Source organism: Boleophthalmus pectinirostris, unplaced genomic scaffold (genome assembly GCF_026225935.1).
Source record: "Boleophthalmus pectinirostris isolate CB_2022bp ecotype Guang Dong unplaced genomic scaffold, ASM2622593v1 HiC_scaffold_2, whole genome shotgun sequence".
Taxonomy (NCBI): domain Eukaryota; kingdom Metazoa; phylum Chordata; class Actinopteri; order Gobiiformes; family Gobiidae; genus Boleophthalmus; species Boleophthalmus pectinirostris.
Window position 1 is genome coordinate 5,573,210 of NW_026571152.1, and position 24,529 is coordinate 5,597,738.

General features: G+C 39.4%; 1 protein-coding gene across 2 annotated transcripts in view; it reads right to left on the reverse strand.

Annotated features, from left to right (window-relative positions):
- peak1 (pseudopodium-enriched atypical kinase 1) overlaps positions 1-24,529 on the reverse strand; it is a 227,674-nt gene that overhangs the window by 142,324 nt on the left and 60,821 nt on the right. For both annotated transcript variants that reach the window (XM_055155511.1, XM_055155510.1), the window contains one exon: positions 20,402-20,479. The gene's annotated coding sequence lies outside the window, so the exon portion shown is untranslated. The remainder of the gene's footprint in view (positions 1-20,401; positions 20,480-24,529) is intronic.

Sequence of the window (24,529 nt, forward strand, 5' to 3'; positions counted from 1 at the left end):
AAACACATGTAATTGAATAAATGCAACATAGATGAGTTTAAAGGGCCAATAAACACCAAAATCACTTTTTTCTACTGATTATCTGTGTAAATGGGTCTAAAATAGAAATGTATACCTATACATTTTGTGCCTTCTTTTATCATTATTATTAGTTTGTACGACCATAAACAAAAATATATTTGCGTGTATGTATGGTTTATGCACATGTATGTATGTGTATAAACATTTATATTGAATATGTGTACTGGATATGTTAGAGTATGTATGTATGTATGTATGTATGTATGTATGTATGTATGTATGTATGTATGTATGTATGTATGTATGTATGTATGTATGTATGTATGTATGTATGTATATTTGTATGTATGTATGTATATTTGTATGTATGTATGTATGTATGTATGTATGTATGTATGTATGTATGTATGTATGTATGTATGTATGTATGTATGTATGTATGTATGTATGTATGTATGTATGTATGTATGTATGTATGTATGTATGTATGTATGTATGTATGTATGTATGTATGTATGTATGTATGTATGTATGTATATTTGTATGTGGGTGTGTGTGTGTGTGTGTGTGTGCGTGCGTGTGTGTGTGTGTATGTATGTATGCATCAGGTCCCAAATGTGTACATGTACATATCCTTGTTGTAATTTCTTTGTTATTGTAGTTGATTTAGTTTTACCTCAAACTCAAGCTCAAACTAATAAAATGAATGAATCCCGATACAGGCCTCTTCATGAGGGTGTTTAATGGCTCTTTAATGCCATAGTGTGAAAACAGTATGACATCCTTACCAGAAAAGTTACACAGTGCACTTTTAACCTATTGATCATTGGGGGGAAATGAGATAAAACAAACTATTGCATTAAAATGGCCCTGTGTTACACTCTGCTGCTGTGACTAAAGTGTGAAGCCTTTCTGGCATTTTTAATTCAATTTCCAATGTAAAAAAGTGGGAAATATAAAAATAGTATATATTCCAAACAAGTCGCAACAAATTGAACTTAAACTTCAACAGGTGACGGGTGCAAGGGCGTAGTTTGCATATGGAGACATGTCACAACCAATATTTGGAGAAGACAAAATAGTCTGTACCAATATTTGCCATTTTATTTTAATAACCAAAAAATATAAATTTATTCTGATCTTTTTCCAAACTCAATAGTTATTTCATTGGCTGCAACAGAGTGATGTCATTAGTGGAGCCAGGAGCTTAAACTGGGGAAGCGACAGGACAGGGCTTAGGCAGGCGTGAGTGAAGACGCTGCACCAAACTTTGACAAACTTTTCAAAAGGAACTTACTTGGCTTCATGCTTAATAAAAAAAAAAAAGAGCGACTATCACCACAAATGTACCTCCCAAACAGAGCCCTACTCGTGTTAGCAGCCGGATTCTACTCACTGTCAAGTCAAAAAGCCCAGCAGTTCTGCTCCAAGTCTTCACCTCCACTCCTGAGCCTCCACTCCTGAGCCCTCTCTCCTCTCACCTCTCCTCTCCTCTCTTCACCTCTCCTCCCCTCCCCTTTTTTATGAGTTGATGAGGTTATTTTGAGTGTGGCCAGTAGGTGGCAGCAGGAAAAACAGGTGAACAGGTGTGTCTCTGAAATCATTTCATTATGCTCAGGTGTGCAGACAGACAAACCAAACCAAACCAAACCAAGGAAGGTGAGGGGAAAACAGAGACACTACCGGTGAGTAAATTAACCTGTAAAATGAGTTTTTAAGTTTAGTTAAATAGTAAAATGGCGGTAAAACCCGTATAGAAGTAATCTCTTTAATTTACATGTAAAATGATTATTCTATTTCATTTAAGTATAATGAAAAGCCTGGTTAAATTTGAATACAATTGGCTGATTTATTTTATTAAAGTAGATTGAATAATTAAATCATTTTGATAATTTGATCATTTAAATATGAAGTAAAAAATCTGATTTAAGGTAAATGGTGTCATATCTAAGTTAAAGTAGCACTAATTTTAAAAAAAATCTATATATTTAGCAATTTAAAAACAATTTATTCAATTTAGTCTTAAAATAATAAAATATTACATTTATTTCATATAGTCATTTAAAATTGTATAAAAAAATAAGTTATATTTAGGATTAAAAATGTATTGGTAAAATGACACATTGGTTAAAATTGTAGCTATTAAAGTTAATGTGTAAAAGGTATATTGTAAATAAATATTATAATATATAAATAGTAAATATTATAATTTAAGTATATCAATTACAATTCAAATAGATTATATTACTAAAGAAATTGTAAAATGTAAATTTAATTTCATTATGCACATTTGTTTACTTTAAAGGTATTCGACCTGCTGCTGCTGCTGCTGCTAAAGGAACTGAACAATTTCAATAAAAATCTTCAAGCCGAGTTGAGCCTTTTGTCTATTTCCCTGATTTTTCAAGTTGGACCTGCATTCTGTAATTAAAGACTTGACACTGACAATATTCCATGGAAAAATGTACAGACGTGACGTCACAAATATCTCATCACCAACAAGCAAAGGGAAATCTGCTACAATAAAGTCCCCACCAAAGCTGAGACCAACCCTATGGTGCAGCTTTAAAATAGTAGTAGTAGTAATTCTGCACATTTGCAACATGTAGAAATCCTTGTATTTCCCGTTAGTGTTCCGTAAGGCTGCTTAATTCCCCTATAGGAAATCTCCGTCAGCGGGCAGTGTCTAAATATACATGTGTAGGTTAGGGTTCCGTGTTGTGCGCTGCAGATTAAAGCTGTGACAGATGTCTGAAGTCTGGGCACAGGAGGTTTTTAGCACGACCTTCACATTCTCAGGACAGGCATGTAAACACAGCTGAACCCACAGAGGAACGGATCAGCCGGAGGGACGCACATCGGCCCAGAGAACACGGCCAGACAGGAGTTTCGCCGTAATACCAACGTAAAAAACAACCGGCACACGAACAGTGCAGCAGCGTTACTTTCTGGGATGGTTGGTATAAATAAAATGGTGAAAAGAGCGAGGAACATTGTCCATTCTCGTGTCATAATCGGAGGGACATTTTTTTTTGTTTTATGGTCATACGCAAATACAGTTTTCTGTATTTTGGCAAAACAAATGACGATTTATGTTTCTCTTTACTGTTGCCAGGGATCAGATTTGTCAAAAATGGTGATAGTCCTGTTTTAGTCCTGGTTTAGTCTTTGGTTTTGATCAGATTGGTAAAAAATAGGGACACTTGGGACATTTCTGGTATAAAACTAGGACAAATCAGTGGTTTTGGATAAATCTGCTGGGACAGGGGACACAGGACTCAAAACTGGGACTGTACCTCGTCTGGACACCCTGGACAGAACGTACAGGAAAGCATCACCTGAAGGGACATCACATCAAAGGGACATAGCCTGTGAACTCTCAAAGACCAGACAGGAGTTTGGCTGTAATACCAATGCAAACAGTGCACCAGCGTTCCTTCCTGTTTCAAAGATGATAAAAATACTACATAATTAGACGCAGACAGGACATATAGGACAGCATTAGCTGAAGGGACAGCACATCGGTCAAAAGGACACAGGCAGTCAACTTTAAGAGGCCAGACCAAAGTTTTGCTGTGACTAAGGCGACCAGACGTCCCTAATATTTACCCAGGACAGTCCTAGTTTTGAGCCCGGTGTCCCCTGTCCCAACAAATTTATCCAAAACCACTGATTTGTCCCAGTTTTATACAAGAAATGTCCCAAGTGTCCCTATTTTTGACCGGTTTGATCGAAACCAGGATTAAAGACTAAACCAGGACTAAAACAGGACTATCACAATTTATGACTAATCTGATCCCCACCAACAGTAAAGAGAAGCCTAAATCGTCATATGTTTTACCAAAATACAGAAATCTGTGCGAATGACTATAAAGCAAAAAAAAAGGAAAAGCAGCAAGAGAAGTTCCTCAGATTATAGAAACGTTACTTCTTGGTTCAAAGATGATTTAAAAAACGCTTTATAATTAGATGCTGACAGCACACAGAGGTTTCATTTTGACCCAAAAAAATCACATGAAAAAATTGGGTACAAAAAAGTTTAAAATGATGCCCTACGATATTTTTCAGCTGGTGTCTGCCATCTGGTTGTCTTCATGGAGATGTTATTGCTTTGCCAGTAGTGTGACCAGACGTTCCTATTCACCTGGGACAGTCCCAGTTTTGAGTCCTGTGTCCTCTGTTCCAGTAGATTTATCCAAAACCAGTGGTTTGTCCTAGTTTTCTACAAGAAATGTCCCAGGTGTCCCTATTTTTGACCAATTTAATCTAAACCAGGACTACATCAGGTCTAAACCAGGACTACATCAGGTCTAAACCAGGACTACATCAGGTCTAAACCAGGACTACATCAGGTCTAAACCAGGACTACATCAGGTCTAAACCAGGACTACATCAGGTCTAAATCTGTCTTTACAAATGACCATAAAGCAAAATAAAAATGCATTGTCATAGGTCCCTCAGATCATGACTGACATGAGAATGCACAATGTTAGACGCTCTTTTCAATATTTTATGTCGAAATAAACTTTAATCCAGTTGACAAATAAAATTTCTTCTTTTGCCATATTTCATTTATAATGAACGTCCCAACCCGGGTGTGTGCCAGTGTAGCATTTAGAAGATCTGGTCGCCCTGTTTGCCAGGACTGTTCCACCGTACAGCATTAAACTTGTCAATGTAAACAGGATGCCACTATAGGTTAGGTTAGGTCTGTTTGTGAAAACCCAGACACCGGGCATGGGGGGTGGGGCCACGACATTGAGCTACTTTCACCTCGCAACCTGTGCACATGACCTCCCACTTGTCCCGACCGTGACGGAAAACAGAGAATTTCTTGTACAAGTCATTGTTAAATGTGCATTTGCGCTTCGGCGTGTTGCAGACTGACCGACTGTTTGTGTCCGACTGTTTGTGTCTGCTCACTCCTTCTGAGTCACAGAAAACTACGAGTCGCTCAATTTAATGGCCCCAGTGAAAGGTAATGAAAACCTGGACATTTCCAGTTTAATGCCACTGCGGAACATTTCAGGTAAAGCAACATCGTCATAAAGACAGAGGCTATGGAGCACTACCAGCAAAGTTACATAGAGAAGCTTTAAGCAGGCTGGCCAAAACGAAGTACAAAAATACAACAAAGTAGAAACCTAATGAAAGTAGGGTATGTTATAAAAATGCAAATACATACTTTTTGGGTGAATATTAAATGCCTTCTATCTGATTTTCCCCACATATCTGATCAGAGTCCGTCTTGCCCAGTACAGATACACTGTCCAAACAGCGCCTGAGGTCAGATGAAGTCCTCTGCCTGCTGCCTGCCTCTAATTAGGAAACGTAATCAGGAGATTAGGAGAGTCTCTGACAATTATCGTACAATTTAACATGCTATGTGTTGTGAACTTTACTGTCACGGCAAAGCTCTGCGCTGGTCTCTCAGAGTGGTGAAAAGCTCTCGTAAACTCATCACAGCGAGTCATTAGGACGCTCCGAATGTGTGAGGTCAGTGAGGAAATAGTTTGGATTACAGCAAAATTACACAAAATTGACTCTTGTGAGCTTCAAGACATATTAGAACATTGTTACCTCCTCAGAAACTTATTTGGAGTTGTTTGTTTCATTCACACACATTTGAGTAACACTTTATTATTAATCTGTCTACGTCTCCTACGCTCAAAATGCTCTGTTCCAACTTGTGATGTCATGAAGTGGTAGTTTTCTTCTTTTTTTTTTTTACCTTTAGTCCAGTAGAGATTCACAATTCCAGGACTGAAATCATCCAAATGATTCTAGTGAAGGTGTATGGAGTTTAAAAACACAGTGGAGCACTTCCTGTATAACCACATGACATCACAAGGTGGAACAGTGTTTTTTGTCTGAGAGAAGAACTCAGCCTAAATATGCAGGATTTAAGCGTTGGTGAATAAAACAAAACACAACTCCAGGTCTGTTTGTGATGAGGAAACATTAAAACATAGATGAGAAACAGCGTCGTCATGGGCCCTTTAAGACAGAAAAAAAATCAGGTACAGCACCTTTTTAACTCTTTCAAAGGTTCATGTATCATTTGTTCTTTTGAATTTCAATTAAGAATGAAAAACAGTACAATGGGAAAACAGTTTGTTATTTAACTATTCCGTTTTAGTCATTTTAATGTCAACAGGGTTTCCCCAGGTTTTTTAACCTTTTTAAAGACCTTTTTAAGACCACTTACATGAAAATTAAGACCAACATCGCAACCATGCAGGCGAAAAACACCAGATCCAATTCTAATAATGACCAACCAACTACTGTATCTAGAATCTAAGCCCCACGATCCACCCAACGTCTTCCTCAACTCTACTGATTATTTACTCTTTGCCACCGGCGCCAGAAACCAAAGTATTGTTTGCGCAAACTCCAAGTTAAGACGTTCATTCACGTTACATGATTTCACATAGTTTTTTTTTTCCCCTCCCTCCATTGCAGCCCGGTTGAGTAAACAAAAAAATAGGCTAATGAAATTTAAAATGAAGAAAAAAGACTTGGAAAACATAATTTAAGACTTTTTAAGGCCTTACTTTAGGAACATGAAATTAAAGACCTTTTTAAGACTTTTAAGACCCTGTGGCTACCCTAGTCAAACAAACAAACAAAACAAAAACACAAAAAAAAAGCAGATTTGGACCTCTATTTCTAATATTTAATTTCAAGTTTATTTCAAATAACATCAATGAAAAAACTGTCTCGGTTGAGTCTATTTTAATTCTGATATTTTATTCTGTCTGGTTTATTTGCCCTGGAAATTATGCTGCTTAGAGTGCATAGAGTGTCCAGCTCAGGGATCTCCAACCTTTTGCGTCCGGTGAGCTCCTTTACAAAGAGGAAATGCCGGAGAGCAATTCATTTTAGTGGTCGCAAGAAAGGAGTCGATATAAAATGTTGTACAGTTGGACATAAAACCATTATCCATTTATTAGTGCACAGAGTTCAAAATAACACATTTACAGTGGCAATTAATCAAGTCTGAGATATTTAGTACAATGCGTATAATTCAGAAATCCCTTTGCGAGTTACTTGGAAGGGGGTGGAGAGTTACTGATAACTCCTGAGCTACAGGTTAGAGGTCCCTGGTCTTGCCTGCTTCCTGTTTGTCGTCATGGAGTTCAACAATGAGTTTTCAAGATGTGAAAATAAACGCGTCGCTATAAAAGAGGAAAACAAGTTTGTGCACAAAATTGCAACAGTTTTTCAGGTAAATCCTTCTAGAACATCAGAAAATAAATCAGAATAAAATATCAAATTTAAAAAAGGCACGAGGATGTTTTTTGACTCATTATTCAGAATAAACTTTAAATTAAATATTGGAAATAGAGGTCGAAATCTGTTTTTTGTTTTTGACACTGAAATGGAATAATGAAATAACAAACTGTTTTCCCATTCGATTGTTTTTAGTCCTTAATACACGCATCAAGAATTTTGGACTTCCGGTCATTGTACAATTCATACTGGGAAGGATTTTCTGAAAAAGTGAGCATCAAACCACCATGTTTGTTTTCCCAGTGGGATGTGTCTATTGACAAAGCTGATCTTTTCTAGTCTTTTGAACCATATCACTTTTGTTTCTGGTTCTGATATTGTCATATTTTAGTTTTGGGACATCGTAATTGTGTGGTTGTTGGATCCTAACAGCGGAAAACGGCTCGAGAAATTTTTAGCAAACTTCATAAATGCAAAAGGGAATCAGATGTGTGTGACTGCAAACCTCTGTTCAAACTGTTTACTTCCCAACAGAATTGAAAAATAGTGAAAGGTGAAGGCGATGGACAGTATTGATCCACAGGAAAGACGAGAAAGGAGAAGGTGAGGTGCAGAAGACAAACAGACTGAACCCACAGTTTCTTGTTCTTGTGGTTTTACAGCAACATCATGTCTTGGTCAGTTTTGGAAGGTGTTTCTTGGCGAACCATTACAATGTCCGAATCCCAAAACTAAAATATGACAATATCAGAACCAGAAACAAAAGTGATATGGTTCAACAGACTTGAAAAGATCGGCTTTGTCAATAGATGCATCCCACTGGGAAAACAAACATGGAGGTTTGATGCTCATTTTTTTCGGAAAATCCTTCCCAGTATGAATTGTACAATGACCGGAAGTCCAAGATTCTTGATGCATCTATTGAAATTCAAAAGAACGAAAAGAATGAATGGATACATGGTTCAGTTGGAAGGTTGTGTGTACGTTCTTTTGAATTTCACCTAAGAACAAAACCAATAAAACAGGATAAGTTATTTCATTTTTCCATTTTAGTGTAAAAAACAAACAAAAAAAACAACAGATTTCAACCTTTATTTCCAATATTTAAAAGTTTATTTCAAATAACGCCAATCAATAACAGTGTCGGTCGAGCCTTTTTTAATTTTGATATTTTATTCTCTCTGGTTTATTTGTCCCGCAAGTTGTTTCACCTGAAGAGAATAAAATATCAAAATTGAAATAGGAACCGAGACTGTTTTTTGACTGGTGTTATTTGAAATAAACTTGGAAATAAAGGTCAAAATCTTTTTTGTTTTGTTTTTTACACTAAAGAGGAACAATGAAACAACAACAATAATGTTTTCCCACTTTAGAAGAATGAATGTTAGACGAACCTACCAACTACACCCCCAATCACATATTTTGTTTAGTAAGCATTGTCATAGCTGTGGGATCATTTAAACTATTCCCACCAACGCAAAAACACCAACACAAACCCGCTATACCCCATTTACTCCACCACAAACTCATAACAGGCCGGCTAAATGACTGGGCACGTTACAAACCAAAGTCTTTTCCAACTTTCTCATGTGGTCTTCATAAACGAGTGGGAAACCCTGTCTTGTATTACAGCATCGCCACAACAACTGAATGTCACTGGAAGGAATGTTTGGAGTTGAAAGCGGCCTGGTTTTTCGCCTGGTTTTCGGAGGATTGCGTGTGCCTCCTCATTGACACGTGGGTTACATCCGTGGGAAAGCATGTCCCTATCTCCAGACCGGGGGAATGAACCAGGCGGGATCAGTGGGGACGGCTGACCCCTTCCCAGGCGAGCGCGCATTCCTCCCATAGCTAAGTGGAACCGGCTCGGACGGTCAGAGCAAAGCGGGCGGTGTGCGAGAGACGGGGGTTTCAAAAATGAGGGGGGTTTTGGGAAGAGCGTTCCTCGCCGCGGTCTCTCTCTCAGTGGGTTAAACGGCGAGGTTAGCAGTTTGATGTTTTCAATTTGGACACTGTAATTAATGGAATTTCATTGAGATTTGATCATTTCTAATTGACGCTGAAGAGGTCATGGGGTTTGGAGCAGACGAAAGACTTTGTAGAAAGGAAAAACGGTTATAAAAAAGATATAATCCCAACAGAACCTTCAAATTGATACTTTGGAGGCACCTCACGCTGGGGGTGTTCTGTATGTTTTTGTAAAGCAGAATGTTCACCAGTTACCATGGAGACACAATGCACAAAGACCAAGCACAGACAAATACGTTTTAATATTGTCAATATTGAAGGAAAAAACAACTAAAAGGATTTTAATAGGGCTGGGATTCATTCAGAAGTTGCTGACACGAAACATTCCTCAATACCTGAGCCACGAAACGATACATGTCTCGATATTTGCTAACGATTCGATACAGTTTAATACAATATTGTTACGGGCCTCGACCCTTTGGTGTTTTATTATTCATGCTCCCGTTGTCTCTTGTTTCTTTTGTGTGCGTATGCGATCAGTCTGCAAGTCCTGGACTCGGATGTGAGGGAGCAGAGACCGCTGGACGGAGTTTGGGCGTCACATCGCTGCAGGGATTGGCCAGACACCCTTCTGCCCACACCAATCCGCGGATGCCACCTGTAGGGCGCGGAGTACAAAAGACCCGACTTCCGCCTGCTCGGGGCGGCTGGATCCCTGTGTGCCAGCTCGCCCTTTTCGTTCGGTTGTTTTTTTTGGGGGGGGGTCTCATTTCCAGTTAAGATGGCGGCTGTTGCCTTTTGTTGATTTTGTTGAGACACCTTGTTTGTTGTACAACTTTAGCTATTTTTCTGTGTATTCCTTGGTCTAAATAACTTGAATGGATAAATGTGTATATTTTTTTAAAATTAATATGATCTTTTTTTTTTTAAGTGCCTCAGATAGGACAGTGTCTAAAGCTAGTATCACACCACCAGAGAATGTACATGACATCAGCTGCAAAGTGTCAATAGGAGACACATTCAGGCTGTGGAAGCTCAGAACCTCCAGAATTCCCTCCCTGAGCTGCAGACTCAGGATTGGTGCAGGTGCTGGGGTTTAGGGAGTGAAGATTTTAGGTTTAAAGGGCTATTCTCTGATCTGATGTTCTAATGTAGTTTCTTCATCACAAACAGGCCTGGAGTTGTGTTGTGTTTCATTCACACATGTTTAACACACAAATCCTGCACATTTAGGTTGAGCTCTTCCTCTCAAACAGAAAAAACTCTGTCCCGACTTGTGATGTTTCATGTGGTAATACAGGAAGTAATCCACTGTGTTTTTAAATTCCATACACCTAAACCCCTTTTTGGATGGGCATTTTGAGCTTTGGAGATGCAGACCAACTAATAATAAAGTGTTACTCAAACTCGAATGAAACAAAACACAACTTCAGGTCTGTTTTTGAGGAGGTAACGACGTTCTAACATGGCTAAAAGCTCACAAGAGTCACGTTTGTGTAAAATAGATCCTTTGATGACTGGCTGCAGGTGCTGGGGTTTACATTGTGAGGATTTTAGGTTTAAAGCAACTGGATTTCAGCATCGAAACTGGCAACCCAAAACGAGAGATTAAAGTGACTCATTCTGCTTTTCAACTGGTAACAAAACACGAAATTGTAACTTAAACAACTTGTCCAATATTATTGTAACTACGGCTATGTTTATATGACGATCTGAACAGAAGACGCAAAAGTGGCGTCACGTCTTCACTTTTTATTCCACGTTTAGACGAGTGTTTTCAGGAGGAAATCTGCGTGCATACAGTGACGCAAAAGTGTGTGGAATTCAATTGGGTATGTTTGTACTTAAAAGCAACAAGAGCATCTTTGGACAGACAGAAGTTTTCACACCACACGTTTTCATCAGCTTCTCCTTCCACAAAGTTGTCCCACCATCGACTGGTTCTTCCAGGTCTCGTCCACAGCGTCTGGCTCACCTGCGACCAACTGGTGCAGCCAGAATTTGACAGAGGTGATTGCAGATTCTGTACATTTGTTGGGAGCCTCCTGTAAGTTTGTTTCTGTGTACTGTGTGTATGTGACGTAAACGCATACGGGATGTGAGCAGATATGACCAGAGTTTTGCGTTTTAGGCAGTGTAGACAGAAACGCTACAGCTGAGCATGTTTGACTTTTCTACTCTGGAGGGTGGTTTCAGATTTTTGTGTTTTTAAGCCCCAAAAACGCCGTCACCGTCTAAACGAAAGGCACTTCCGATAAATATTTTGTAGTTCTTACCTGCAAAGTGTTCTTGTGTCAACAGGCCCTAAGCGTGAATTAGTATTACAATTATCATCAGTAAAACAACTCGAATCGATTTGAACATGTTTCTTATCTGCAGAGGACACAGGTCAAGTTTAAAATCATTATCTCACATATGGACCCGTAAAGCACTCCAAAACTACACCACTTAACAAAACGACAGCGCTGATTCTGCGATCTTCATCTCTAACGTGCCTAAAGCTTATCATGTTTCCGTAGACATAAAGACAACACCCCCCCGTACTGTTCTGATGAGAATTCCAACAGCTGTGCCCACTTCCCCACCCTCCTCTTACCCACAGCCTTCAGGGAAAGTCCAGGATGTAAGCCCACGATCGGCCCCTGTGATGGGAATCCAGGCTCCTCACTCCCATCGATTCACTTTGACCTTGTGTCTATTGACGGCCGGCGAGGACATGCTTTGTGTCTCTGTCCACTCTAAAGCTACACACAGGTTTTAGTGGCTTCATTGATTTAACCCCATTACCGTTTACAGCGCCGTACGTATGGATTAGAGCTGTGCAATGAATCGAACTTAACTTGATATTTAGGTTCGGTCATTGATCGTCTTGGGTCTTTTAAAAGTTCATGTATTACGCAAAATTGAGTATTAATGTTGCTATCTTAAACCTTCAAAGTTTCTCAGAGTTTTTCAGTGCATTAAACACAAACAAAATGAGAGAACACACTTTTATTTTAGTCTATCTTTTGGCAAAGAAGTTACATATTGTGGGTTTAAAAACACTCCTACTTCGCTTAGTCCCAGTGTAGACCTGGTTCAGTCCAGACAAAGAACTGGTTTGGTCCTGGTGTAGACCCTTACTTCATTGTTTTCTTGACTTGGTCCTTGTTAGATCACATGATGCTGGTTCGAGTCACAGACTGTATAAAGAAGTGGACACAGCGTTCAACTCCAGTCAAATGTAGCTCATTGAGGCTCAGTTCTATAGCCAGGCTGACACCACCTAGTGCCTCTGCTCAATTTCATTTCTCTCCAGTGACTGTCAGGATTTGGAATACACTAGACAGTTTGCAAGAAGTTGTAGACCACTCACCAGCCAATCAGTGAAGAGCTACGAAGCCATGACGTCAACCTCGTCGCGCCTGTCTGGGTCCCTTTTGTGGAACGGCACAGCAGTAAACAAACCGATAGAGATGGATGTAGACGAAGACAGACATTCTGTGTTGGCAACGATTCCCAAGATCGAGGATTTAAAGCCGGAACAAAGAGAATGTTTGTTGAATTTTATCAAGGGGGAAAGACGTTATTGTCCTTCTTCCTATGGGATTTGGAGCATTAAATACGTCACGACCAATTGGTTAAATAAAAAATGTACAACGAGCAAACGAATCCTAATGCTGTGAGGTCATGCAAATGAATACAAATTTGGAGACGAATTTTGTACTTTGAAAACTGACCATGAGTATCACAGCAACAAACGATCCAATCTGTAGTGAGGCTGCAGAAGGTGACGTTCCTTCCTGCCTACACCACTGGTTTAGCAGGGAGCGGGCACATCTTTTGGAATGACATATTTTTGTTTGTGAATAGAAAACTTGACACAAACCTACAATTTAATGTAAACCGTGTACTTTTTGGTGTCTTTGAGAAAGGTATTCCTGCAAAAAATAGATATGCGTTGAACTTGATCATAATTAAGGGTGTGCAAAAATATTGAAATATCGATATATTGTATCGCTTAATGTGATGATACAGTGTTGATATCGTTGACTGCTGTATCGATATATCGCCAGGAGTATTTTTTGGTATATTTTACAAAATTATTTTGTTACGCACGACCGTTTTGTTGTTTGTTTAGAGGAAGGAAACTTGTTTATGCAACACATTTGACATTTTCACTGTTTTGATGATTAAAATGTTTTGTTTCATATGAACTTTGCACAAGAAGTGATTTAACAAAGACTTTTAGTATCACAGCTAGCCATTTTTATTGAACTGTATCGAATAAATTTGAAATATATCGTATTGAACCGTAAGTGTACTGTATCGAGGTATGTATCATATCGGCAACTTCTTAATGATACCCGGCCCTAATCCTAATCCTTTCAAAAATTAATTAAAATGAATTGAAATTATCTAGTCAGGAACCCAAATTTGTTGTATTTCAGTCTCTTGTCCTCTTATATAAATTCTCTAAATTATTGCACAAATCCCGAAGCCATGAAATCAAAAGCACTTTGTATGGAATTTAAAATATAAAATGTGAATTTATTTTATTAGTTATGCATTGCACAAATGTAGATAAATAATAATGCAGATATTGTGCATGCTGAGCCCTGTGAATATGAATTATTAAGCCTCCAGAAATCGTTTAGTTTACATCATTGTATATTTTATTGTACATTAGGGGAAAAAAAAGGGAGTGGGCATTTAGCAACGCTGATCAACGCCATCAAACATGATTTGTCTGTTATTAAAGTTCATATCTTGATTTACGGACAGAACAGTGATATAAAAACCAGGATCATGTGCACTGGGTTAATATGAAATTTTAAGACCAAAATGACGCAGCTCATTGCAGTAGTTACAAAGAGAGGGACTGTGTTTTTCCATTAGAAAGTGAGTCGATGGAGCTGACTGAAATCCTTTTTATAACCATATAGAAGACGCAACAACAGACGTATGTAGACTATATGATTTGATCCAGGCATTTCTGCTAAGTACTGTGGTAACTCTAGCAGTAAAAAGCACAAGAGAAGCAGATCCGGCTCCATTTATCAAGGCATTGGCAGCTGCAGTCAATAGTGCAGTGACTTTAAGAGCTTCCTGAGTGGACAGTGTAATCTGTGTAGCCCCGAGCTCCATACACTGTGTTTGTGGACAGCAGCGGAGCAGAGAGTGCAGACAAGGGCCCAGCGGGATTTAAACACACGTCTAAACTCACTCATTTCCTCCACTATTTCAACACTGTGGACAGACATCTTGCTAATTAGGTCTATGCACTTTTGTTTAACTGCGTTGTGTTAAAGTCCTACATTATATTAATCCAAACTGACTCTTATGAGCTTTAAGACATGTTTTAATGTTACCTCCTCAAAAACAGACAGAAACAGAAAATATTCAGACACTTTTTAGGGAAAGGGAGACAACTTATAATTTAAGGGGAATTCATCTCTTTAAAATGGCCAGAGTCCATACAACAAGAAAAAGTTTCTGTATTTCAGTTTGTGGGGTCAAAATCTGGAACTCTGAGTGATGAGCTCAAAAAATGTCCAAATATGAAAATGTTTAAACATAAATATAAAGAAATTATTATAGTTATGTATGCTCAAGACGGAATTTAAGTTTATTATCTGAATGTAAACTACGCTATATTTATTTTTGTATCGGAAGTAATGTGACATACTATGAAAGTCTGGCAGAAGCACATTATTGCTTTAGTGGGACTGTAAAAGGGGGTGGGGGTACATAAGATTTGTAATGTAAAATATTTGTCTTTATGTATCTGTTGATTACTGCATATGCAATTTATCATTTACTGTATGATAATGCAATTTATTACTGCATTTTCGGGCTATTGGGCGCACTCTTAAGCCTCCAACCCCATCAAAAAACAACCGCGTGCCCCACAATCCAGAGCGCCCTATAAACGAATCCACTCGGGTGTCCCATCACGACTTCAATAAACTACAAAGCCGCAAACACACACCGGAGCAGACAGCGACCGCACAGCGAAACACACACGCAGCCACACTCATCACTCCACACCGACGAGGAACGGAACGGAGGAACGAACCGAAAAAAGTGAGCGCAATGTGCCACTTCTAGACACAACTGAACAACTGAGTCACTGTGAACACGCCGACAATCCGTTGGTCCCAGACAGCACCCTCCCTACACGCCACAACTGAACAAAGCCCAGAGTCACCGTGAACGCCACAAACAAACAAAGTCCCACTGACCCATCCAACTGTTGTGTTTCTTTTAAAGCCCAGTGCGGTTTATTTGTGAAAAAAGTTCGAAAATAGACCATTCAGTGACAGTGCGCCTTATAATCCAGAGCGTCTAATAGCCCGGAAAATATGGTATTTATGGAAACATTCGAATAAACTTATCAAGAAACACATGTTTAAGTAACCCTGCATTATTAGTCTATGACTCTGTTCCCCCTTGTGATGTCATGAAGTAATCATTATTTTAATCATTTTAAACAGTGTGTACCATATTATATAACTTGGTAGTATTAAAGTTCAAATCAAATTAGACTTCAATAGGGTGACCACATTTTCAAAATCAAAAACTGGAACACCACTGGGTTGGTTGTGGTTGGTAATGGAAATTAGCTGGAATGTCCCTCTGGCTGGAAGGTCCCTCTGAATTGCACCCACTTCTTCTTCATCTATAGCTTGAACATACATTTTTGTCAACATTATCCATGTTTAGAAGGCTGCATAAATGTATCTAACATATCAAATTGCATGTTTTCTGTATTTTCTCTCTAAGTACTGTGATTAGATTTGCGATATGTTTGAAAAGTAGGATTCGGTTTGGAGTACATACACATAGGAGCATTAACATTTGAGTAAAGACTCAAGTATGAACATCTAAACAGCTCTTACTGTCCCACAGGAAGCAGAGACGAGACGTGTCCACTACATTCCTCTGTTCCACTTAAGAGACACACTATCAGTGAATCAGCATGGAGCAGGTCATTAGGAGCAGGCAAACAACAACCACAAAACTTCTGCCTGTAGGACCCCTGCCTCCCCAAAGGACCCCCACCCCCACGGGACCCCGCGGCCTCGTGTGATCGTGTGTGAGCCCAAGAAGTGACGTGTCAAGAAACAAGACGTGTGTGATTTTGAACTGTTGCATGAGTTCAGTATGGAGAATATAAAGCCTTGGATGAATATTTTTCCTCTCAAATATCAGCACTTTTTTGCCTGGGATCCAGAATACTCAAGTGCCCGACCGATATATAGGTTGGTCGATATTATCAGCCAATATAGACACTTGGAGACATATCGGCTATCAGCCTAAATCTTGTCGATGTGGGAAGACAGTCCACGTGGGCAGGTTATACCTCTTTATAAAGCTTAGACTCTCTATATTATGTCCAATTAATCCAATTTATAGACAGATAAATGTCCGAATATGTGGCAATATTTATCTGTGGAGTCATTTGTCTGTGTGCGTGACATCGTACTGCCCCTGAACGCATCCCCAGAGTCACATCACACACATTTACACTTGTTTACACCCGTGCACAGCCATAGATCCACGTGCACAACGCTGAGGCGATGCGTTAAATGCTCTTGAGTCTGATCCACAATACTGAGTGAACTTCAGCGCAGTTTAGGCCAGAAACAAAACTAAATGGTCAGATTTTTCTATAGTACTTTTCCACCTTCATGGCACCCAAAGAGCTTTACAAGAAGGAGCCACTCACCACATTCAACACACATTCAACACACATTCAACACACATTCAACACACATTCATACACCAGTGTACGCAGACACTGTGGGCGAGGTGGATTAAGTGTCTTGCCCAAGGACACACCGACAGCATTCATCTGTGGGAGCCAGAATCACACCAGCCAACCTGTGGGTCAGTGGATCTAACCGCTCAACCAATAATGTTTACGTCGAGAGCTGGATTCGAACCACCAAACTTCAGACCAGTGGGAATGCTCCACCAATTGAGCTACTGCCGCCCCACTAACTACTGATGTTTTTATCAAAGTGTGAGTGCGGAGAAGAGAGGACTGTCCCGCAGACAGAGGACACGGTCTACAGTCAACATGCTGGATTATATTCTTTTCATGGACGATTGTTTTGAGTCGGGACTAAAATGACACTTATTACTGCAGACCTGTGATCTGAGAGGAGCCTGTGTGAGGCTGAGTGTCGCAAATGCATTGGTTTAGGAGCTACTTTTGTTCTTTCTCATTGTTTAGCTCTTAGCTGCTGTACCTCCCACACATAAACAGTCTGTTTTCTTACATTGGCCTAGTGTTAAGTGACTATAGTGGCTGTAGTTATGTTTTTAGACTAGCATTGCTATGTAAATGAGCTGCGAATAGAGGTGTGAATAATCGACATTTACGTATATAATTAATTACCACACCGTGCACGCAGTTACTGCTAAAAGCTGTTGGCATTTTTGCATCACATTCTAGCCACTGAAGAAAGTAAGTAAACTACTGCGATTAAGCCGACCTATTGTCTTTAAAAATGATTGTAAAAAGGCAGAACAACAATAAATGTTGCCTAAACAAACCCAATTTAAAATCCAGTAGAGCCAGATGTAAGTTTTATAATCAGCTGAAGATTTGGAGTGAATTTTTACATCACTAAATATATCAGCTTTTATATTGCCTATTGGCACCTTCAATTCCCAGTTTATTGGTATATCAGCCACAAAAAACTCGGGCGGACCCTAGAATACACACTCACATACTTTACAAAGATGTGTGTCTGGTCAGTAGTGGATCTTCCTGTTTTCAGATGACAGAGTGAGTGACAGATGGAAAAAACAAAGGAGAAAAATATCACAGGGGACTGAAAAACATTGATTTTTGCAGAATCAAATGAGAGAAGCAATAAACACTAAAAAATGATAGATGACCAGTGAGCTGTTGAATTTCATATGCGTCACTGAAATAAACAAATCTGATAGGATCATCACGTTTGGGACAGAGGATGTGGGGAGCAGACTGATATCAATCTGTATAAAAAACACAAAGACAATCTGGATCTGCCGAACAAACATAATGTATCTTTAAAAACCCAAGCAAAATATTTTAGATTCCAAACGTGTACAACATCAATGGACACAGACAAAACTCCACATCACATCCACAGAGAACGTCACATCTGTGAGCAGCTTAAAGCAGACAGACGAGTGTGAACGCAAAATGAAACGGCACCAACAATCCAGACACAATGACAACTGTGTTCAAGCAGAGACATGACAGCCCCAGCACACGTCTAAATATAGAGACCAATCTGCTGTGGAGGATATGGACTGGGACAGCAGATGGACAGTGTAAAAGCAGAACATATAATAACTTTTCTGATGGACGGTTCACTTGCTTTTCACCAGGGAGATGTTATTGCTTTGCTCAGAAAGTTCCACGGTATGGTATTAAGTGTATGTACCTTGAATTTATTTCATTATGGGTGTTTTTATTGATCAAAAAGACCTGAAAAAACATGCAGGCCTCTCTACAGATCTGACTTTTAAAGCAGACCTTTTCAGAGTAGGGTGACCAGAATTTCAAAACAAAAAACTGGGACATTTCTAGTTTTTTTGTGTTTGGTAATGATAAAATTGTGAAACAAATGCATAATTAAAGGGCCCATCTCATGCAAAATCAATTTTTCAGAGCTCTGTACCTTCTAAGAGTGATGTGTGGGCCTTGTACATGTCACCAAAGTGGTTTTTAGATTGATTCTGCGTTTTTTTAACAAATTGCAGTGTATTTGTGCCACCCTCCCACATGACACTGAACTAAAGCTGCTACAACGATGATGCGGCAGATACACCTATGACGCCTTTGACATAGCAGAAAGTGCTTCGCACCTGTGACTTCCTCCAAGAAATCAGTAAGATTTCAGAACTATTGTGTAATGGATGTTCCAAAACCCAAATTGTGCTTGTTTATGTGCAGAAGATACAATGTGAAAAGAGTTATTTTGCATGAGATGGGCCCTTTAAGGAAAATAGTTATACAGGCTCTGTATCTGCTGCTTCTATCACACTGTTCCTCCTGTACCACTGTCACTTCACTCTACTGCACATGTCTCCTGCAGAAAGAGCCACTGTCTTGCTGCAAATCATAGGTCTATAATAAAAGTTTTTATTATAGATCCAAGCTGCAGGTACAGTAATTGAGCAGCAGAAAGAAAGTTTGGAGTGAGCGAGAAACTTGTGAGGGACTGAAGAAAAGTGGAGAATACTTGAACTGCAATGAAGAAAACAAAAAAGCTCATTGCGGGCTAAAAGATAGATTTAGCTAGAGTTGGCAGAGTTACTCAGAAGTGACACCAAGGATGAAGAATTGAATGGATTTAGTGATTTGGAGTGAGATGGAGAGTTTGGTAAACTTGTTCTGTTCTGTTGTTTATGTTATAGTTTATCTGAAGAACTGTTCATATGTAACAGTCTGTTGTTCTCTGTTCTATTGTTATTACTAGAACTTGACGTTCAAGATGAAGATGAAGAAATGTCGGTTCCTGGTCTCTGATTTTATAAAGTAGATTTACATGTTTTTTTTTCTTCTTCATTATGCATTTTTTTTGGCTGGTGTGACTTGTACGTTAAGTCGTTTCAGATGAATGTACAATTATAACATACTGATCCATGGATGTTATAGATTATAAATACAGAGCAGAATCAAGCACAGTATGTTTTCTTTAACTTAATCTGCTCGTGTTCATAGATTGACAAGTTTAATGGCGTTCTGTGGAACATTCACGGAAAGCAATGACATCTCCATAGGGACAAGAAAGTGGCAGATCCTACACCAGAAACGTTACATAGTGCACGTTTAAGTTTGCATGAAAGTAAGAGTCAATGGAAAATCAAAGTTCTAATTTCTTTTCAGCCATTGCAATGATTAGGACAACATGCATTAGACGAGACTCCAAGAACCAGATTTTGGCATATTTTTCAAGTAAACAACTGAATACAAACTCAAAAATTTCAACAAAAGCTCCAAACATGCCAAATAATCTTGAGGCTTGAGGATCTTGTTCCATGACTATGTTTTTAACCGTTCACAAGCAAAACAAAGAAAATGGCTGAACTGTCATTTGAAAGGAATTTTGTTGTCTCAAATATCTTCTTTCTCAGTCATACCCTCCTGGTTTGAGTTTGACTCTATTAGGGAACGTCGTGTCTGATGACTTACCTATCGCAGAATGCAGCCTCGAACTCTTCAAGAGATGGACTGTCTTCAATTAAAAATCCTGATGTTGAATCCAAATTTCTGTAAAGACAAAACAAGAAAATAAAAATTTAATATTTAGAATAGAACATACTATTTTAAAGCTGCACTGTGCCACCTTTTGGTTGGGGGTCTGTCACATGCATGTTTCTATGGAGATGTCATTGCTGTCCTGCTTGGAAAGTTCCACAGTGTGACTTTAAACGGCTCTACTTTACATTTATTCAATTACAGGTGGTTTTATGGCTCAAAAATACCTCGAAAAACAGACATTCTGACTGGTCTGGTTTAGTCTCCATGAAGATAGAAATGTTTAATGCCATACTGTGAAACATTCCAGACAAAGCAATGACATCTCCATGGAGAAATGCATTTGATGAAACCTCCACCCAAAAAGTTACACAATGCCCCTTTTTATTGCGTTATCTTTTTGTAATGGATAAATGTATATATCCATATCTACCACACTTTTTTCATGGTTTGGGTGTTTCCTGTGACTTATACATTCAAATGTTCACACTGAAGCTGCGAGAGGCTCTAGTCTTGTGTTTCAGTATCTGCTGCTCCTGTTCCTCCTGTACCACTGTCACTTCACTCTACTGCACATGTCTCCTGCAGAAAGAGCCTCTGTCCTGTCTGTATCATGACAGTCAAACGCACCATTACTTCTACACTACTGAACATTTTACATTTAAACAAACGTATAAAGACGACTGAGAAGACTGAACACAAATGGCCCCAAAAAGAAAATCATATTTTGCAGATTACAAGCTGCAAGTAGTGAAATCTGCTGCCGAAAACAGTAATCGAGCAGCAGAAAGAAAGTTTGGAGTGAGCGAGAAACTTGTAACACTGGGAGGATGCACCATGAAACTTTTCTGGAAGTCACTGGACGGATGGACAAAGCCTGGACTTCAGTGACACCGAAACCATCCTGTCGGGATTCAGAAAGGCTGGAATAATTCTAACTACACAGCTACACAGAAGAGGAAGCGGCGCTCTGTTTACCTCTGGAGTTGCTCAGAAGTGACACCGAGGATGAAGAGTTGAATGGATTTAGTGATTTGGAGTGAGATGGAGAGTTTGGTAAACTTGTTCTGTTGTTTATGTTATATTTATCTGAAGAACTGTTCATATGTGACGTTAACAGTCTGTTGTTCTCTCTTCTATTGTTATTACTAGAACTTGACTTTCAACAGGAAATGTCAGTTCCTGGTCTCAGATTTTTTTGAATAAATTTCCCCCCAAAAAGTGTAACACATATGTTTTCTTCATTATGCATTTTTTTGGCTGGTGTAACTTATACTCCAGAGTGACCTATAGTCCAAAAAATACGGTAGTTTTCAAGTGAACAGCTACCGTTTACCTTAAGTTCAGCGAAAAGGGTCAAGTCTAGAGCTGAAATTCTCCAATTGATTCTACTGAGGAACTAATATGCAGGATTTGTGTGTTAAACATGTGTGAATGAAACAAAACACAACTCCAGGTCTGTTTGTGATGAGGAAACACAGTAACATAGATCAGAAAACGGCGTCATATGGGCCTTTTAAAACAACATATATCATTGAGTGGTGAAAGGTCCTAAAAACATCTCCAAAAACAGAAAGCGATACACAATGAAATGCGCTATGATGACAGAAAATAAATTTGCGTTTGCCTGTCAAATCTCTGTGCAATAACATGCTGGACAAATAATTGAAAAAAAAAACCAATATGAACACTGGTCTTTTTAGCGCATCTTGCCCCAGTCAAAAAGGCCATTGTGCTCAGTAATTCCAAACTACTTTAAGCCCCGATCCCAGCACATCCCTGATCTAATACTACTATGACTCAGTAGAATTAAACAGGCTCCACTCCCTCACCCACAGACACTGCATTCTGACTTGGCCCTCTGCACCGTCAGCTCCAAACACTATATAAGGCTGTGTTATTGTAGCACACACAGACAAGTCTAAACCATTAAACCACATCTGCGCTGGCAATGAAAGACTCTTATTTTAATAGTTTTAAATGAGTCAAACAAGTGGGATTAAAGAGCTAAGGCAGGATGTACTAAAGTAAACTAAGGTGACCCGGCTTACTGAAACAATGCACGTTTTTCAAGCACCTGTACTTAATAATAAGTCCTTACACTTGCGATGCGCTTTACAGAATCGTCGAAGTCCCTCAAAGCGCTGCACTGAATTTACGTTTACATTGAAACGTATCGCGGTATCACTGTTTTGGAAACGATTTGCGTCCAGACACATCTTTTCTGTGTCCGCAGTCCTATCCACACAGTAACGTGGACCTTTCTGAAACGCTAGTCACATGATTAGACTGGCATCACGGCGTCACAACGTCAAGTGGGCGGTAAAAACAAGGAAGTGGAGCACCATGTCTGAAGTTGCAGCTGCCGATTTCGAGCCGAGGAAGATGGCAAGCGTGAAAGTAATAAGTAGTTCTAGCTACGCTGTTTCCCATTTGTCTCTGCTTAGTTTAAACTGTTTTCCGCAATAGCGTCACATGACCAATGTCACGAACCCAGCAAATCACAAAGGCGCAAGTCACACATGACGTAGTCCAATAAGGAGGCAACTCGAGCTCCTACGTCAGCGTATCAACATTTTCAGGCGTCCACACAGAGCCGGATCAGATCTGTACTCAGATCAATTCGTAGGAGCTGGCGGCACCAGATCGTTCCGTCTCTGGAGCCGTTTTCCATCAGATTAGTGTGAACGAACACTGCATCCACAACGAAAACGACTTGAATACGCACTAGTGTGGATGAGTCATTCTTCATTCCCTCCACACTTGGTGATGGTTAGACTCCATAGGCTCTATTCACGCTTAACATCACAAAACCGGAAGACGTTTCAGTTAGGACATTTTCCCACTGTCTGATCTCCTATGTGGCCGAAGGTTTTGCACCAGCCTGATGTACCATATTTTTAGGACTATTAGTCACACTTTTTTCATGGATTGGGTGGTCTAGCGACTTATACCCATGTGCGACTTATATATTAAAATATATAATTTCACATGTTCGTTATTTTCACACTGACAGCCGACAGAGGGTGCTCTAGTTTTGTGTGTCAGTATCTGCTGCTCCTGTTCCTCCTGTACCACTGTCCCTTCACTCTACTGCACGTGTCCTGCAGAAAGAGCCTCTGTCCTGTCTGGATCATGTCTTGTAGGATGTCAGACTCTCCCGGGGGCGGGGACAGTTGTGTCGATCAGGTATGAGTGGATGTTCGGCTCCTGAAGTTTGAGACATTTCTCCTCATCGTTTATGCACTCACCTGCATTTAACACATATGGGTCATTCAGACGTGTCCCACTCACTAATGTTCATTTAGCATCAGAATCATATTCTAATGATTACAAACTGCAAGTAGTGAAATATGCAGCGGAAAACGGTAATCGCGCAGCAGAAAGAAAGTTGGAGTGAGCGAGAAACTTATGAGGGACTGGAGAAAAGCAGAGGATACTTGAACTGCAATGAAGAAAACAAAAAAAAAATCTAATCTCAGGCTAAAAGCTAGATTTAGCTAGAGTTGGAGGAGTTGCTCAGAAGTGACACTGCAGATGAAAAATTCAACGGATTTAGTGATTTGGAGTGAGATGGAGAGACTTATAGTCTGGACAATACAGTATAAAGCTTTGTTTGAACACTTAAATCCAAAGAGAGTACTGCAGCGGGTGCTCTCGACAAAGTACAAGAGTAAAAGAAGGTTGTACTTGAGTTCGTTCTGAATTCTGATTAGATCATTTGAATCACAAATCGTACACCCCCACTTAAAAAATCTGCACTACACCACTGCACACACTTGAGTAACCCTTTATTATGAGTCTGTCTACATCTCCAAAGCTCAAAACGCTCTGTTCATTGGAATATGACAGGTATGAGGAAGGCTGGAAACCATGGAAAGACTTTATTAACACCCAAACATAAAAAAATAAATAAAAAAAAGTGACAATCCCTGTGCACTGCTACTCAAGTGTTCAAGTGTTTTCTTGTTTTTTCATTTTAATTTCTTTCTTTGTGTCCTTAACAGAATAAGGGGGAAAAAAAAAATTCAGTGCTATCAAAGAGAGATATGTGAAATGAAA